This window comes from Eumetopias jubatus, unplaced genomic scaffold, assembly GCF_037043125.1.
Source record: "Eumetopias jubatus isolate StellerSeaLion01/CBP00866 unplaced genomic scaffold, mEumJub1_p1.0 scaffold_3, whole genome shotgun sequence".
Classification (NCBI taxonomy): domain Eukaryota; kingdom Metazoa; phylum Chordata; class Mammalia; order Carnivora; family Otariidae; genus Eumetopias; species Eumetopias jubatus.
In genome coordinates this window covers 167069498-167084448 of record NW_028274809.1, presented here as the reverse complement: position 1 = coordinate 167084448, position 14951 = coordinate 167069498, and positions in this window count along the sequence as shown.

Genomic DNA, 14951 nt, shown 5'->3' with positions numbered 1-14951 from the left:
AAAGGAGCTAAGAGAGATGCACAGATAACCATAGCATAGGATCAGATTGCCCACGTTCCAAACCAGAGGTGCAAGCAATGGTTTATGGGGGCTTGGCTAAGAAAGATGAGGGGAGGCTTCATGGAAGAAGTGACATTTATCCTAAGACTTGGATGACATAGAGGATTTCAACAATACAAGTAAGAGAGAAAATAACCCAAGTGGAAGTGGATAGGATGAACCATTAAACAGAGAAAGAAAAGAACTGGGCCTTTAAGGAAATGTCTAGTCCATATTGTATTGATAATAAGACAAGTGAAGAAAAGTAGTGAGACTTAAGTAGGAAAACATGGAGGGAGCTGGGTTAAGGAGGATATTAAATGCCATGCTATCTCTGAGTGACTTATTTCGCTTAGCACAATACTCTGTAGCTCCGTCCACGTTGTTGAATCACTAAATTGTACACCTGAAAGTCATATTACACTGTATGTTAGCTAACTGGAATTTAAATAAAAGCTTTTTAAAAATAAAAAATAAATGTTTGTTAAGGAATTTTAACTTTATAGCAATAAGGAATTGAGAGTCATCAGATTTTTTAATCAAAGGACTTAATTTTGACAAGAGATTTTGAAAATAAGATTAGACAAATAGAAAAGGCTGCCATTGGAGTCATATAAAGCTGATTTCTATTTCCAAATCTTAAACCTCTTAGGGATATGAATAAGTATTCCTGTGCTTCAGTTCTCTCACCTGGAACAGTTAGGAAGAATTACTTCCTTATCAGGGTCCCTGTGAGAATTCATTCAGGTAATATGTACAATGCATCCTAACAGAGTACCTGGGCTATAGCAGGTGAACAAAAACTTTGCCTTGCCCTGTTTTCCAAGGGTTTCATGAGTGGGGAATTAAAGACTGGAAGTAAGAAAATAAAATATAACTATGAACCAAGGTGCTAACAGAATATTCATATTTTGCTTTTAGGAGAGGTTCATATAAAATAGGTTTTCAATATAGATTTACCTACATGTTTATAATACATACAGTAGAACAATATTTAGCTGGGCAAATTTATCCTACTTCATTTCAACATCATGGATGAAAAGTTGAAAGTTACGGTTTAATTTCAAGTCATAAACTTAATCACATAGATCATATGCTCCAGTATTTGGTTACCCAAGTTGAGTGAATCTGCTTACTAATTACTTGGGTTTAAGTCTCTCAATTACGTTAGACAACAGACTGTTCTACTTTGGCAAAATTCTAAACAGTGTTTAGAATTACTACTACACCCCCACTTGCACATACCTAAAAAGATAGTGTTTCATATAATCTTTACATGTACATATGCAATAGCACGGCCAATTAAATCAATTTGTTAATTTAAGAGATTGTTAAATCAATTTGTTAGTTTAACAGACATTAAACCATTTTGTTAATTTGCTGTTAAATGTTACAACACAACTCTCAACTCAAACAGTTTGAAACATGTCCACAACTTTTTTTTTTCTACTTCTCAGTTCAAGGAATACATTAAAAAAAATCAAAATGGGTCATTGTGAATGAATAAATGTCTCCTGTCACAGCATCTGATGTAGCATCCCATTTAAGGCATTCCTCACCAAGACTCCTCTTCAGTGAATTGCACTGCCTTTTTGAAGATGAAGTCATTAATAAATAATGTGACTTCAGAGTCTCCTGATTTGGCTCTGTTCGCAGAGGCCACCAACTCTGTCAGAAGGTGTCATCTGGAGTTTGTTATGGAAAGATGACAGGTGCTGAGATAAAAACAAATGTAAATGAATAAAGCTGATAAAATTTAAAACATGTATGTCCTGGACATTGCCAAATCTGACTTTCAAATTTTGCCTTCTTAAACCTGACCCCTACCCATAACCCTCTCCACCATGTTCAAATCTTCTCTTGAGAACGTCCAAGATTGTAAAAGAAGCTGGCAAGGCCCTAAGGCTAGAAGCCTGACTGACAGCAGACAGCAGAGCAGGGGGCAGAGGTTTGGGCACAGTTGAGAGACTGCAGGACTGTGGGGAGAACCTCTGCACACAGCTGAAGCACTTCCTCTCTGGAGAAACATCACCTCACCTGGACCCTCAAAGAAATGGCTCTCACATTTGAGCTCTATATGTATGCATTCCTGCATCGTGCAGTCTCAGGAATACCTGGTGGGTCTTTGCTGACCCTACACAAGACTTATTTCCAGACTTAGAGGTTTGAGTTTGGGCTTATTTCTATATTTAAAAAAACTTTTTCCCACTTTATTGAGACATAACTGACATACAAAAAGCTGTACATATTTAATGTATACAATTTGATGTGTTTGGAGAGAAGCATTGTACTTATGAAACCAACACCATCATCTATGCCATAGACATATTCTTCAGCTCCAAAATTTTCCTTCTGCCATTTTTATTTATTATCTTTCTTTAGTGATAAGAACATTTAATATAAATCCACGCTCTTATCAAACTTTTGAGTGTACAATATAGTATTGTTTACTATGGGCGCTATGCTCCAAAGTAGATGTTTAGGACTTACTCTTCTTACATAACTGAAATGGTGTACCCTTTGGCTAACACCTCCCAGGTCCTCCTCCCCTCAGCCCCTTGCAACCACCATTCCAGTCTCTTCCTCCATCACGTTCATTAACATGGGTTATTTCTATAAGTTTCTATAAATGTGGCAGTACTTATGCTCATAGCTGCCGAAACCTGGGATGGATTTGTTGCCTAAGAAAATCCGTTCATTTCTGAGTGACCAATATACCCTTACAAATTTGCAACAACAGATTTTTTTACTTTAAGAAAATAGGTGATGCATCAACTTTCACCAGGGAGAATTTGCACAGTATAAATCCCACATCTAAACATATTCTAGAAATATAACAATCCAAATAAGTGTAGAACCATATGGCCATATTTTACTGAAAATAGATGGACAGAGGATGACCATGGAAGAGGGGGTTATATCCAGTCTTGAGTTTCCTTCCTTCCTTTCCTTCCTTATCACCTCCCTTTCTACCCCTCACACCTTTTCTTTGTTCTCCTTCTTTTCTAATGATTGAGAATGGGAATTGCTACAAGTGCCACTAAATTTAAATCAGAGGAAACTAGACTAAGTTGGGACAAAATCTGGTTTACATCCTTGATGCAGCCTTGACCTCTTGGATGCTGGCAACGATTTTCAGTGACACATACATAGAGGCCAGGGATCTAAATAACACTGCAGAATCAGGGAGATGTATGTCCATTACCTAGAAATCATGATTTTTCTCCTTGTGTAAGGACTCAAGTTGCCCAAACTTGAGAATCACTGGTTTAGTAATCAGGAAAGGAACCTGAGGAGTCAGTTAAAGTTGGTGAAGTCCATTGCTCAGTTGCTTGCTGGCTGTGTGATCTCAGGTTAAACTCCTTCAACTCCATTTCTTCGACTGTAAAATGGATAGGGTTGTTGTGGAAATATCGTAACACAAAGTGTTTACCATTTAATTCTCAATAAATGGTAACTATTCTTATTTGTACTTTCATATCATTTAACTACAATGACTTCATTACTAGGGAATTTGCTAGATAAATAAAAGCTGACAAAAATTTTTAAAAATATTATTTTAGATAGACTGTAGGGTTAGCTTTGAAAAATGAGAAAAATAAATAACAATGGTCTCCAACAGACTTATACAGATTTTTAGCTTTCCAAAACAAACTAAGCATTTTATTAGATTTTATTGACATTATTTAATGGTTTTACCTATTGGCTTTTTCAAAATGGTTAGAAAACTCAACAGAGAAGACCGACACCTGCTGGGAGAGTAATTAAAGGGTGTGACAAAAATATGGTAACACAGTAGGGGAGTGTGTAATTGTCTGTGATCTCTACTTACTACATCCGAACACAGAATTGATTGAGAATTAGCTTACAATAAGAAGCAAAGGTTAAAAATTAAAAATTTAAATGACTGAAGTCTTCATATTCTTAAATATTAGATTGATCAGTATAAGATTGCAAATAGTTGCTTCCATATGATTCAAACTAATACATAATGAATGAAGAACGGAATGATTGTAAGAATGCTTTTATTAGAATGCACAAATAATCTGTTTGCCATATTGAGGGAGAAAAATAGATAGACACTGCTAAATCATCCTCTGTTTAAAGAATACTTCCTTGGATAGTTATTTCTGCTTCCATTATTATTAGCTTACAAATAAGAGAGAATTGTATAGAAACTAGAGGATTTGATTCATGTTAATATTTTTACATAGCTTGAGACATAATCCTGGTTAACCTCTATAATCATTGGCAAGAAGTAAAAGGAAGAGAAAATGAAGGCATTTTTCATAAAATAACTTATTTGGTACAAGAAATAGAATTCTACATCTTTTAGATTAAACACACTATTGAGGTTGATATAAAATATATTCAAGAAGAGAGCTGACTCAAACTCTGTTTAAGGCAATGTGGTATATACTAAGGGAAAAGATAGATTTTGAAATCAGACCAAGCTAGGCTTTGAATTCAGAAGTTTACTTAATTCTCTGATTCTCGTTTTTACCATCTGTAAATTGGGGATAACAATGCCCATTTCACATGGTTTTCTGAGGGAAAATGAAATGTAAAATATGTAAAAATGATCATTACCACACTTGCTAGTATTCATTATTTATTATAATGGGTATTGTACTAAATGGCTTATATGTTTTACCTCAACCCTTTATATCACAATAACCCAATGAGGTGAGTGCTGTTATTTTCCTATTCTACATGTGGGAATATAGGGACACAGAAGGGTTAAATATCTTTATCAAGGACAGCAGCTTTTTCAGTGCAGAGATATGGATATAAGTCTAGTCCATTGAGCTCTGGAGCCCAAATTATATTCCATAAATATAGAAAAGAAGATAAAAAATTATGAAGCAACTACTAAATAAACATTTAACAACACATACGATCTGGAAAATGCAGTGTGATCATCTTCCATTTTTTATAATCTCATTTATTTCAGTTATGAACCAAAAAATTTATTATTTAAAATGGGTATTTGGGCATAAATAAACTGACACCATCACCCAGTTATCAATTATAAAAAAATTACCACATTAATACACAAGATTGTTAGAAGCACCATCTCTAAATTTTCAATGTAAATCTTTCCTACTCCTACTTTAAAGAAGTACACAGAATGCTAACTATTACTCCAGATAAAGTTATTTTTAAATATTATAATATGCCTTTATAGGGAAGGTAGTGTAACTCATCACTAAATTAAATACGGCAATTCCCTTTATTAATAAAGAGGAAGAAGGGTAATTATTTATAAAATTAAAATTAATCTCCATTTACTCTATTCAACATTCACACTTTTTTATTAAGCTACATTCTATTAGGGTTTTTTTTGAGCATTATTGAGGCATAATTGACAAAATTGTAGCAGATTTAAGGTGTACAATGTGATGATTTGATATACATATAAGTTGTGGAAGGATTCCTACAAACAAGTTGATTCACACATCCATCACTTCATATATTTATCTTCGGAAGTGGGAAGGATAAAAACATTTAAACTCTACTCTCTTAACAAATTTCAGTTATACAATACAGGGTTATCAACTCTAGTTACCATGTTGTACATTAGATCCTCAAACCTGAACTGCAAGTTTTTACCATTTTACCAACCACTCTCTATTTCTACCATTCCATGCCCCCAGGCCCGGGCAACCACTTTCCTACTCTCTGTTTCTAGAAGTTTAACTTTCCCTATATTTTGTTTATCTCAAAATTCTTTATTGTCATGTAAGACTTCATATGAAGCAAAAGAAATCTACATAATAGGAAGGAAAGATGACCACTCTTTGGGTATATGCTCTGACATTGCATGTTTAATATTAGCGAATGGAATATTGAGATCTTAGGTAATGAACATGTTTTCTATTTAAGGGAAAATCAGAGAAACAGGCTGAAAAAGCCCATCCAAGCGAGTTGTCATGGCTGCAACATATCATTGCAAATTAATTTACTGAGATTCTGTATTATACCTCACTCTTCAGTCCTTAGTTTGTGGTATGATACAATGAAAATATATCTTCCACCTGTGTCAGAGGCTTCAGAGCTGACACCCATACCCTGGACCTTTATAACTTCATTTAGCTGACAAATGTCACCTAGGAGAGCTCTTGAGAAATAATTCTGGTATGCATTGTGCACAAGGGATATCTGGACATTCATAATAAGTATGCTTTGTTTTTCATAATTATATCCGGGCTTACTTTGACTTATATTTGTCATTGATCAGTGTTTATCTGTGAGAAAGTATATTATATTGATACCATTTATTATGTATGTGTTAAATTATTAAGGCCATAATGAGAAAATTGAATTTATTGACAAAACATACTATTAATAGCTCACTGTAAAAAAAAAAAGCTGAAAAAATCTTTGCAAAATACTTTTAAAATTTGTGCTTCAAAAAACAAAGAGAAACTTTTAGCAAGAATTTTTATCATCTTATTTACAGTAATAGTATGTGCCAAATAAATTTCTATGCATTTTTTTTTGCAGTTACAAAGGAGTATTTAGTTGCCTCCATGACATGAGGCACAGTTCTGGGTGCTATGGAGAATACTTAAAAAAATGACACAGTCCAGTGTGGGAGATGGAGCATGATAAAAAGAAATCATTGTCATACCAGTTAGGATAAATTACTAGGAGGAAAGAGATTAAATCCAGATGGGCTCAGGAAAGGCTTCCAAATGGAGATGGTGTTTAGACCAGTCTTTAATGGATGGTCATTCTCTTTTGAGCCACGTTCTTACATGTATCTGTATCATACATCTGATTAAACGTTACTGTACTTTGTACTAGTTAATACATCTGAACTATGCTTTTTAGCATCCCCAACTCTGCCTAGTTTAGTCAGCTTCATTTTGTGAGGTCAATTATATAATGGAATTTCTTTCTATCTCTTTGCTGACCAGAACCAACAGATATTCACAGATGGCTAAGGCTTGCCTCTGAAGAAACAGTAACATCTTCCATTAAGTGAATATTAAGGGCTACTACCAGTGTCTGATTAAAAGAAAATCTGTTTAGCATCACAACTAAACATTAATTGATCAATACTTGTGTTACAATAATGACAGCTTAAATTTTACAATTAAAATTTTATGTTTATTGAACTTCTTGAATGAGTTGGAAATTAACTTGGTAGTATAATTTTACATGTGCATCCTATTAAATCAGTAGTTAGGCTCATAGCACAATTCCTACCACAAGATAGGCACCCGATCGTTACCTGTCATATTAATTTAAAAATCACTGAGGAGTGCCTGGGTGCCGCAGTTGGTTAAATATCCAACTTTTGGTTTGGGCTAAGGTCATGATCTCAGGGTCCTGAGATCAAGCCCCACACTCCACACTCAGCAAGAAGTGATTGTCCCTCTTCCTCTGCTCCTCCCCTGCTCATGCTCTCTCTTTCTCTCTCATAAATAAATAAATAAAATCTTTAAAAATAAATAAATAAATAAACTTAATTCCATATTTAATTAGCCTCTTCTTAGAGCCTTTTCTTCACACAGCTTGCCATTGTCCAAAGCAGCATTTTAAGAACAGTACAGGACTTGAGTAAAAGGCTCCTCCACGAATGTCAGTGGACTGATTGGATTTATGGATGAAAGAATTGGAGGTATCAACATGATTCCTGGTCTTCTTGCTCTAACAAGTCTTGATATTCACTGAAATCCAGAAGAGAGAAGCAAGAACAGGTAGATGGGAGAAGATAAATGTGAGCTTGAAAATGTTGAATATGAGATATTGGCATTCATTTGCATCCTTTATAAGAAACCAGTAAAAAGTTTTTGAAAGTAAAGACTCCACCACATCTTGAACTTTCATAATCTATATTAAACATCTTGAACTTTCATAATCTATATTAAACATCTGTGCATGCCTTTGCCAATGAACCTCCACATGTTTTGATAAATATGTGAGCTTTTGTCTGCATCTGCTTTAAACTGTGCTTCACTTTCAAACACAGTGTATTTAATTAATTCTCATCTTATTTTCCACATTAAAAAATGCACATATGTATCTACAGTAAAGGACTGTGGTGAGGATAAAACGGGATAATGTATATAAAAACATTTTTTAATTCTAAGCTTTGTGTGTTGCATGTGTGTGACTGGAGGAGGTTTTCCATTCCCAAATCTTCCTGGAGTATATCAAATTACCACCACCACACATCCAGGAACTTGAACCAACTATAAGACAACAATATAGAAAAGGATACAAAAAGGAATGCAGCTCAAAAATAAAGAAAATGTGGAGACACTTTCATTACAGCATATATGATAAAAGCAAATATGCTAAGAAGATGCCCATCTTAGAAGAAATAAGTCTTTTTGTCTTGCGCATGCTTCAAACACAGGACCCAAAATGACCAAAATGACCTCTCTGCCACCTCTACCCTCATGTGCCATCTACAGTGGAGCTAAACGGACTGAACGAAAAACAACTTCAGGCTGTAAAGAGGGGAAGCGGTACAGCCCCAAAGGAAGGAAGCAGGGCAGTTGAAAGGAGGAGAGAGGAGAGGGTATGTCTAAAAGAGAGTGAAGTGTGCTTTCCTTCCTCTAAGGAGAAGAGTGGGCAGGCAGAGTGTGAGAACTGAGATCAAAACCTCCACACTTTTGAGAGGCTAAGAGGATATATTGAAAAAAGCGTATGAGCAATGAGCAAACTCCAGACACCACTCATGTCAGATGTTTAGGTCAAAAGATCTGACTAGATTTCTGTGAGTTTGTTGAATTAGCTCCATATTACAAATTCAATGGCCAATCCACATTCATCCTCTTAGGTCACATCTCAGTAGTGTTTGGCACCACTGTTTACTTCCTCCTTCTTGAAATAACACCCTCTCAGGATCCTTGTCTACCTCACTGGCTGCTCCTTTGGAGCTCCTTTTCTGACATCGTGGGTACCCTTCACCTCAATTCCGTGAGATTTTAATGCACACAGTGGCTTTTTGGTTTATTATTGAGCCAATGACAAGTCGTATTAGCATAACATAATAGACAAAAACCTAATGCACAAATTATATATTTTTGCTAAGTAATATTTAAATGACATTGAGCATTGTAATATGTTTCACAAATTCAAAAGAAATTTGAAGGAGTATGACAATTTACTCATTACTAATCACACGCTATTTTAGGTGTGTCAAATTTAAAATACGTGCATTGGAGGAGTCAACATTTCATTCAGCTGTACTCTGCCATTTATATAAACCACACCATTATCACGAGTTATACCAAACTAATGTTCACAGTTTCAATTTTCTGCTTTTATCATTTTGTTTTACTTAATTTTTAATTTTTAGTTATATCAGTGTAAAAGCATAAGAAAATTTTATACCTAACCATCTAAATTAAAAAATAATTAAAATTATATAAGGTAAGGCTTGTGTTTTGTAATAATCTTTCTGTCATGTTTCTCATATTTTAAAAATCCTGAGTAGAAAAACTATTATTCAAATTAGTTCACGTTATAGGGAATGAAAATTCCTATAGGTGGTGATACTATTAAAACTGATTGCTATATCATAGCATATAAACTCTGATGAATAAGTCAATAATTTTGATTTTAGTAATTATTTTAGTATTATACTTTGAACTAAATTTTCAATAGTTGGTATTATACGAAAAGTTTTTTTCTCATTATTATGTTATGAATCACAGAAATAAAAATGTCAAAAATCTGTAAAGAGAAAAAACATCCTTCTTGGATTTTGTGAGTTGATGTTGTTGCAAAATGTCAGAATTTCTAAGACTACTCCCAGTAGTGGTTTTGTTACGCCTATACAATACGAAGAGAGTGACCATTTGGTTAGAAATTATTATCTACCTCTTTCACATACTTTAAGAAATGATTATAGGCAGATTGAATCCTCTAATAAGGCAAACATAACTGATTTTGTCGGTATAATTTGAGGGTGACAATTGGTGACAAACTCAGAAGCTTTGTTAATAGAACTGGCATGGGCCACACCATTGCATTCACTTTAGGGGAGATCTTCATGGAGTAACAGGGTTCTTAGAACTTTGAGGCTAGCTTCTTGAATTTTTCAATTGATCACCTTCTTTCTACTTCTACAGTGACCTTTTGTTATTTGTATAAATGTTTGTTTTATCCACCAGCATCTGCATCATTTAACATAGTGGATATCTTTAAATCTTATATAATAACCAACACAATGCCTTATACATATTAGGCACTTGAGAATTATTTTCAAAAATCACTTAGTGAATTTTAGTTGTTTTATTTTAACATCTATATTAAGTATATATTTTTTTTTTCATAGCTTTTAGGGTGCAAAGGAGAAAAGAAGTCATTTACATATGATGGGCAGGGATTGTCCTGCCAATTTGTTTGTACACACCAGGCCAGAAGGAAAAGAAAGGACTCAACTATGATCATATCTCAGATACAGTAGAATTGGCCTACCCAATTCTTTATGATTGCGACGATGACCCGTCTGAGCTGTCCTAGTGTTGAGATTCCTGCACTTTATCCCGCTTATTTGTCCTTAGACGCTTCCTTGGCAAACTGACTCTTGATGAAGACGAAAATATTCAGTTCATACTTTGTGTCTATCCATCTAAAAATTCTTACCTTGATCCAGCATTTGGATGATGAATTCAGCTTTATTAATTTTACATTGCATGCTGTGCTATTTTTGCTTTCCTGATTTAAAATTTTTATTTTGATTCTGTACCTGCTCTTGTTATTAACCTAAAAATTCTTCATAAACTTTCATAGCCTCCTGATTGGAGACTTTTTTTCTCCTTTTGAAACAGATCCTTGTTTTTTCATCCCTTACACATAAGACTGTTTAAGGAGTTCTTCTATAACCTCTGTTATATTCTCATTCCCAACAATTGTTTTGATTGGAGATTAAAGAGGAAGCAAAGCCAACTGTTCTAAACTCTCATCTTCACCCATCTGGGCATTTTAAAATTAGCATATTAATCCATCCTACTATTAAGAGTTGAGCATTTTATAACTATTGTAACTATTCCAGTAATATGAAAACATTAAGTGCAACAGGTAAAGTGAAAATTCTTCTAAGATACAGAAATAATTGTCTTGTGTCTGTAATCTACTTTGAAAGTTTCAATGGTATGAATGTTACTTAACTCCGAGAATATATTAACTTAAAATATATCACAGAAAAGCTATAATAATAACATTATAGAGGACAGATCTCTTGAGTCGACTAACAAAGCCATTGTAATGTTTTCAGCATTAGTACCATGAAAATTTTACTTCTTACAGTTATGAAGACAGTCCCACAAAATCAATGAATGAATACCCAAATCTCTCTGTGCTCCATAAATAATGCTACTTATCATAAAACAATTGTTTTGCTCACTTAATAGTTGATAAAAATCTTGTTCAACATAAATTTACTAAACAATTCTTTCACTGTATCTTTAATCGTAATTGTTCCTGATTTCCTTTGATTCAGATGAAGCACTAAAAGAAAGGCTACAAACTCAAAAATTGCTTTATAACAGGCAGCATGACTTGGGTTCTACAACTTTTTCCATGAGACAGGAAGCAATTGAATGTCTCCATAGCTTTATTGAAGGTTTTTATAAGTCTAGACAAAAACCTACACAGAAACTGCCTGTAACCTTGTAACTACAGAACAAATGTGTGCAGAATGACTCTCCATGGAGAGTCAATAAATCCAATTAGACTCCTGATCTGTAGGAGTAGACCACTTATTTGTTTGTAGCTTAGTTACAATTCCAAATATTTTTAGGTCTTGATTTAAACCTCACGAAAGTGGAGCTTTCATAAATGAGTAAAAAAACCTCCTCGGTATTATTACTTCATTTTGCAGTTTAATCCACTTGTAACACTGCATTATAGAGTAATATTTTTGATGTTTTCATGTTTTGTTTTCTTTACTTATGTTCAAACAAATTTTATTAACATTTAAATAGAATAACTATTGCATAGAAATGCATGGTATTCAAAATACTTTTCATAAGAATATTCATTTTAATATTATATTTATTATACAAAGACAAGGATCAAGGGGTAACCAAAAACCAAGATATCTTTGTAAATCATCAGTACTATTATTATAATTAATTGCCCATTTTTACATTTGAAATTCCCTCTTAAAGAAAAAGAGTAATAAATTAAATATATCTGGCTTTTTAGTTTGGTTTAATCCTGTATGCTATGTCTGTCATTACACCAGTATTGCTAGACCTAATAACATTTAAATGGGCTATCAGAGGAATGGAAAATTATGTTAACTAGAACAAGCAACAGAAACCAACCAGAGCTAGCTTAGGTAGAAAGTGATAATTCAACATAAGGACACAAAAATTCTCTTGGAATAAGTAAATGCCTCTGAAGTTTCTACAAACAGAAAATGATAATGTGGCCAGACTCCTCACTACCCCTGCATATATGCTATATGACATCTATGGTAATATTTTCCCTCTAAGCAAATTAACTTTCTTTGTCTCTGTCATCTAGAAGGCAAATGGATCATGATCTTCCATGTTGTATGTCCAGCCTTGGTCTTAATTCTAAATATTAGGGAGAGACTATTGTTAACCCGTCAGTGCTCCCTCCTGATCCAATTATTTATAAAGAGAGGCCAAGGCCCTGTTCGGCCCAAAGATAATGGGGCAGTGTGATGTGAGATAGTATTTCCATATGGATTGGAGGTAGTTTTTGGAAAAAGGAGAATCATGGTGAACTGGGAAGGCACTCAGTACAAAATTGAGTCAGTATTATTATCAGATTTGATTAACACATTAATGAAAGGATTTTCATAGGTATTTTCCATTTCATAGGTATTTTGAAAGGAGTACAAAGAGCTTTTCTGTAGATAGAGGAATATAAAGATTAGGTAAATATGGTTCCTCCTCTCAAAGTGCTTACAGTTGGATGTTCACAGTACTTGAGAATTTCTCTTATTATCTCACTGTCTACTATGAAATTATCATGCATTTATGGTAGAAAATAAATAGTAACTGAAAAACTAAATATGTATTTACTTTTTAAGTGTATATATAATGCACACATCGGTATATGTGTATTTTTGCTAATAATGGCCTCAGTAGACCAAGAAAACAGCAATGAAGGGTAAAATATTTAAGAAGTCAGGAAACCATTAACTTAGAGTGTGGTGTGAGTCCTATTTTACAGATCCAGGAGATCTGTAAGATACAGAAAAGCTGACCCCATAACTCTCCCAAAAGGTCAAGAAGGCCAGCTTTTGGTAGTCCACCAACTATTTTGTTTTAATTGTTTTCTACAACTGGTAGAAAAGAAGATCTATAACAAGTGTAAAATGCATGGGGAAAGTCACCTGTGGCAGGGCAGCAGCCTTCCTTTTACACCCTGGCTCTCATCTTTGGAGGCTTACGTGCATCACACCACTCCACAGCCGCAAACCATGCAAGGCTTCACAAGTCAGAGTGAAACACAAAATCCTCCCAATGGTCCCAAGACCCCACAAAATCTGCTGCTCCCTCTGGACTCTCTGAACTGGTCTAAAACTCTCCTCGCCCAGTCTGCTCCCCACACACTGCTCTTCTCACTGTCCTTCACACATTCTTGGAGCTTTTGCTTGCTGTTCTATCTACCAGGAGTGCCCTTTCTCCAGATCCTTGCGTGGTGCTTTCCCTCACTTTCTTCAGGCTAAAATAACACTTCAACATCCCAGCCTTTCCTATCCTATTTGCTTTATTTGTCTCTATGTCTGGCATACTGCATAGTCACTGAGACAGAAGCATGAGGGATTTAGTTTAACCTAATTACAATTTTTGTCATAGAGTTTTGAGGCATTTTATAAAAACATAGAATCTATGGAAGTTGTGAAATTATGTTGTGAGATCTTTTTAAAGTGTTAGGTTCTCACCTGTCTGAGAGAGTTTATGAGCAATCTAACCTGAAGTTAGTAAATGAGTTGAGATTACTTCATGTGGCCACAATATGGATGGCTGGCAAGTTTTGGGGTGGCCCAACAGGCAATGGAGGTACGGGATTTGGAATCAGAAGAACAGAATTTGAATAGTAGAGTTGCTACTTCCTTGCTTGCAATGTTGGGGAAGCTCATAAAACATTTCAAAAGCTATTAGTAATAGAAGCTTAAGTTATACGGATAAATAAGTGAATGAACTTGTCAAGCCACCTATACTTACTTATTAAAGGAAACTAAAACGCAGAGCATCTTGTTCGTATAGATGTAGTGAGGATGAGATGAAATGTTCTGTAAGCTGAAAGACTGTATTAGTTATTATTGTTGGTAATCAGGAAAATAACAAAGTAAACATAAATAATTAAAATATAAATAATTTTTTAAAAAGATCATACAACCTGGTGTGCATAAAAACACTGGTCAACATATGGATAGGCACAAGTGTAATTGCAATAGAATTGTCAAAATAAAGATGAAATAATAGTTATCATATTTATCCAGAATTACTATGTGCCGGCTACTGAACCAAGAATTTTACAGCACTATCTCTTTGAATCATTAGAGCAGTCCTCTGGGAGAAGTGACCACTATGCCAATTTTTCAAATGAGGAAACTGAAAGAACAACCAGCTGGATTTCACAAATCTAGTAGGGGCTTCAACAGTGCCTGGAACTGGTACGTTCATTAGTCACTTAGTATTTTACACACTCATATTGATCTTGTTGATCTAAATCTAATTATATGTCCCCTTCATATAGCCAAATTATTTTAAGCTTTGAAAGTGGAAATGTAAAAGGTAAGAAAAATTAATAATATTTGCTATGATTTAAAAATAAATATACAAGATCCTCCAAAAGCTGTTGCAGTGTGTCAGAAAAGCATGAGCTCAGGGGTGTTTGTATAAATTTGAAATAACAATAGGATATATCTGCAGTGGCATTTGTAAATTTTATTGCAGGAT